This window comes from Eriocheir sinensis, chromosome 3 (genome assembly GCF_024679095.1).
Source record: "Eriocheir sinensis breed Jianghai 21 chromosome 3, ASM2467909v1, whole genome shotgun sequence".
In the NCBI taxonomy this organism is placed as follows: Eukaryota; Metazoa; Arthropoda; class Malacostraca; order Decapoda; family Varunidae; genus Eriocheir; species Eriocheir sinensis.
In genome coordinates, this window is record NC_066511.1 from 8607790 (window position 1) to 8612789 (window position 5000).

At 42.4% G+C, this 5000-nt stretch overlaps 1 protein-coding gene across 1 annotated transcript in view; it reads right to left on the reverse strand.

Annotated features, from left to right (window-relative positions):
- Positions 1-3367, reverse strand: part of LOC127004523 (cysteine sulfinic acid decarboxylase-like) — a 52692-nt gene extending 49325 nt beyond the window's left edge. The window contains exon 1 of the mRNA XM_050872341.1: positions 3080-3367. The gene's annotated coding sequence lies outside the window, so the exon portion shown is untranslated. The remainder of the gene's footprint in view (positions 1-3079) is intronic.
- Between the last annotated feature and the right edge of the window lie 1633 nt (positions 3368-5000).

Genomic DNA, 5000 nt, shown 5'->3' on the forward strand with positions numbered 1-5000 from the left:
AGAGAGAGAGAGAGAGAGAGAGAGAGATTTACATTGAAACCCCAGGGTCCAGGCTAGGTGGTCTGTCCCTAAACCTAAGTGATTCTACATTAAGCAGATGGCTCCAAAACTTGCATTTCAACTCTAGTTAATATTAACTTGAAGGAAGTGACGGTCGAGCTTGCTTTTAAAGGAGTCAATCGTGTTACACTGGACCACTGAAGGTGGGAGCTTATTCCATTCTCGCACTACAACGTTGGTGAAGAAAAATTTGGTGCAGTCTGAATTTACTTGTCTACATTTAAGTTTTGTACCATTGTTCCTCGTTTAACGCAGCGCATTTCGTAATCGAACTTCTTATTCCTGGCACTTGTCTACGTTAAAGGGCATCTCCCATTTATCAGACCAAGCTGAAATTTTGTGCAAATCCTCTTGGAGGCTTTGCCTGTCTTCGTCAGTGTGAACCGAGTTACCAATCTTTGTGTCGTCTGTAAATATACTAATGCGATTATTGAGTCCAACATCTACATCGTTGATGTAAATAATGAAGGGCACTGGGCCAAGAACCGAGCCCTGAGGGACGCCACTAGTGACAGGCGCCCACTCTGTGCTAAATCCGTCGATCACCACTCTTTGTTGTCAGTTGCTCAACCAGTCAGCGATCCATTGGTGTACTTGACCGTCAATACCTATTTGTATTAATTTACAAAATAATTTATGACGTGGAACTTTATCAAACGCTTTCTGGAAATCAAAATAGACTACGTCCAACGATTTGGTTACGTCATAAACTGCGAAGAGGTCGTAATAAAAGGTCAATAGGTTTGATAGGCAGGATCTTTTGTTATGGAAGCCATGTTGTGAATCCCCAATTAATGAGTGACTTTCAAGGTAACTCACAATTTTGTCTCTAATTATGCTGTCTCTCTCTTTCTCTGCTAAATTAGAAGGTGTTCAACGTTGGGCAACAAAAAAATATCCCTTCATTGCTCAACAAACCCTACGACGAGAGGCTTTCCACCCTTAACATATTCTCTCTTGAGAAACGTCGCTTCCGAGGAAAACTGATCGGATGTTTTAAAATACTTTATGGACTTACGAATGTGGACAAATCATTGAAATCAAAATTGTTTATGGTCGATGACACTTTGCGAACGAGGAATAATGGCACAAAACTTAACTGTAGACAAGTAAATTCAGACTGCACTAAATTTTCCTTCACGAACGTTGTAGTGCGAGAATGGAATAAGCTCCCGCCTTGACTCCTTTAAAAACAAGCTCGACCGACACTTCCTTCAACTTAAAATTAACTAGGGTAGAAATGCAAAGTTTTGGAGCTATCTGATTAATGTAGAATCACTTAGGTTTAAGGACAGATCACCTAGTCTAGACCATGGGGTCTGTGTGATCTGATTTGCTATGTAAATTCTATGTAAATTCTCTCTCTCTCTCTATATATATATATATATATATATATATATATATATATATATATATATATATGGGGAGGCGGAGGCTGACTGGTTAGCGTGCCGGTGCCGCATCCGGGAGATCCAAGAGGGACGCGGGTTCGAATCCTGGCCGCCACACAGCTGGGATTTTTCAGTCACCGCCGAGTGGCCTAAGACTACCCACATGCTGTCCTGAAGACCACCTATCAGCCCGGACTCTAGATAACCTCTCCAAAGAGAGGCTCAAAGATGAGCTCCGGGGGGGCATTATGAGCCACAGCAAGATGGCGCCACTATAAACACTCGCCTGCGCCACAACGGGCTGGGCCGACCATCAGGCCCCACCAGTGAAAAAGCCTGACGGCGCAATAGGCTGCGACGTTAAAATAAAAAAATCTCGTTTACCAATAAATAAAACAACGAGAATGATGAGCTACATTTTTATCAACAATAGTGTCACTTATTATATTGAAGTGTAATTGTTGCAAGTCCCAGAGAAACACAGGTAATTTACGATAATTGAAAGAATAGCTCAAGCATCGTGGACCCTGTGACCCTATCGCTGGTGACACCTGCTAAGAATAAATATACCTCATTACACCACAAATTTACTGATGTCTCTTTACTTACATAGAATGTATTGGATTTAGCTATCTCAAGCAAAAATTATTGCTCATAAGGAAAAACTGATAAACTTTCTCATCACGCCGCCAAAGCCAAGAGCCGCCGAAACACTTGATTTATATTCATTGATCGAAACTTTTGCACAAACAAAGATTATACGAGATGCGTTGTAGTAGACGTAATTGCACATGTTTGTAACTTGAAGCTGTGGATATTGATGTGACGAGCTATCCAGTGGATAACTCTGATGGCGATAATACTGCAATTGTAGGTAAAGGTAGGTCATATTATGGTATTATCATACGTCATTGTTGTTCTTTCATGTTATGCATACAATATGCATGAATATCTTATTCCTGGCAACAAAACACCGGTTATGCACGTCAATTTTTTTTCTTACAGTACAAGATTACTTGTGAATTATTATCTCATCGGAAAAATGAAAAGTATTTTATCTATTCCTTTAGTTTTACAATAGGGCTTGTGTTTGACCGAGTTTAACAATTCTGAATTTTATACGCTATTTTGGAATAAACTATATTTTAAAATATAGATCAGGGAAGGTAGATTATAGGATTTTTTTCCGCTTAAAAGACTCGCGAAACATCCGGTGAAATTTAAATGGGAGCCCCAAGGGCCTGTGCTGGGGGCAGGGTCCCCCCCATTTTTATTATTTGTCGCCACCTCAAGGGTGGGGACACGGGCAATGTAGAGCCCGTCAGGGTTAATTGCGTATGTCGCTCCGAGGATGGACCATACATAGGCCCTTGTCGGATGATGGCTCATGAATGGGAGGGGAGAATGCCGACAGACCGACTCTATCGGCTGACGTTAGGCGAGCCGACCAAGTCGGTCTGTCGACGAGAACTGGCGTGTCTCTGAGGGTCCCCGATGGATTAGGTACGGCACTGCTTTATACTCTGGTGTTCAGCTCTCCCCTTCCCGCCAGATACTGTGGGCGCACTCACACGAATGAGTGGCTGTCAGGTAGCCGGTACAAGGTAACAAACAATATTATTTGTCACCTTATTTACAAGTCTCCCACGGACGAACAGCAGCAGAAGCAGCAGCATGAACAGCAGCAGCAAGACCCTCTCCACAAATGCTCTTAACTCACCGGCGTTCCATGTCACACTGGGGGATGCAGGGCTTTCATCCCTCTTATAATGCCCGCCCGCTGGCTGCGTCCGATTCGATCATTCGTTCCTCATGTCACCATCTCAATTCCTCTAGGAAGGACATTGCGGCAGAGTTCATCCGTAGACTTGCGTTAAAGGCAACGACAATCACCACTAAGCAAGCTAATGCATGGCGCTTATGTGAATTAGTGTATCGTTCGGCATGGCTTTTTATTAGACACGACTTGGCTTGAAGCCACCTTTGCGGGGCAACGAACGAACCTCCCTTATTCAATAGAAAGCCAATCAATCCGCTTCCTTTTTAGTATTTTTACGTAATACTCTGTCCATCATTGCTCCTTTGTTGGCCTATATTCTTTTACGCAAGCGAATGACTGAGTTACATAACTGTAGTACTGAACATATGCATGTACAGTACGAAGTGTGTACGAGTGAAGTATATACACTATTTCCTTGGAAGCACTCCAGACGAGACTTCTAGACTACAGAGGGAGACACAAACTCACAGTCATATAACAGAGGTATATAACTCTGTGCACAAACTACAAGACTCACAAGCTACACTGCTGTTAGAAATAAAGGGCGCAGTTTGTCTATTGTTTTGATTATCACCTGCTGGTTTATAGTCGTCCGTAGAGTGTGCCATAGTACAGAACCCACTGAAAGCAGATGACACATGTTCAGATACGTACCTATATTTTGTCCATCTTAGCGTATACGCAATGCACACTGCTACTACTCAACAAGACAGCATAGGGATGGCACCCAAGGAGACTGAACTCCTTGATGGTCGAAGTGGTTCTGTAGCAGAGGGCTTGGAGAAAAAAGCTGACACACGCAAATTTCTGAACTAAAAAAATCAGAAAATAATCATATACAACCAAACCTCGCTTTACGAATGGGTTACATCCTTGAGAAACTCTTCGCTAACTGAAAATTCGTTGTGCTAAGCAATAATAACCTGGGGTCAACGGAGTCTTTGTCTTTGTATCTTTTTTAAGACTAACCCTTAATTTATGTGGACCCCTGCCATTTATGGGGGCTGTGTAGCCTACTGAACTCACCCCCCACATCCCCTGCATACAACGCAAATTCATGAGTAGATCAAGCCTACCTCCAAGTCGATAATTTTGAGTTCCTTTACCAATCAATCCTTCAAGAATCTAGTAAATGCATTGTGAAGCACAGTTATGCAGTTTACTTCCCCTTACTACTTCTTCTTGAGGGCGAGTATAGAAGAAAGGGTATCGGAAGGACTTAATGAGCCTTTCTCCTCCCCCTCACCCCCCGCATACAGATTTCTCCACTTTGCAGAGAATAAGCAATCTTACAAATGACAGCACTTTAAATTCACACAAACAGCACCGCAATACCAATAAGATCATAATTAGTATTTATATTTTCCGCATGCACACACACACACACACACACACACACAGACCCATCCAGAAACACATGCTAACGTGATTTGTAGTGAATTAAGTAGTTAATGGCTAATATTATACAATTTGCTCTCTCTCTCTCTCTCTCTCTCTCTCTCTCTCTCTCTCTCTCTCTCTCTCTCTCTCTCTCTCTCTCCTTTAAAAACATGCTCGAACGAAACTTCCTTCAACTTAATATTAACTAGAGTAGAAATGCAATTACTTAGGTTTAAGGACAGATCACCTAGTCTTGACCATGGGGTCTGTGTGGTCTGATTCTCTCTCTCTCTCTCTCTCTCTCTCTCTCTCTGACCCAGCCCGCGCCAGTATTCGGAGGATTGGGCACGATTTTTTTGTTTTATGTTCAAAGCAGTTACAAGTTATTG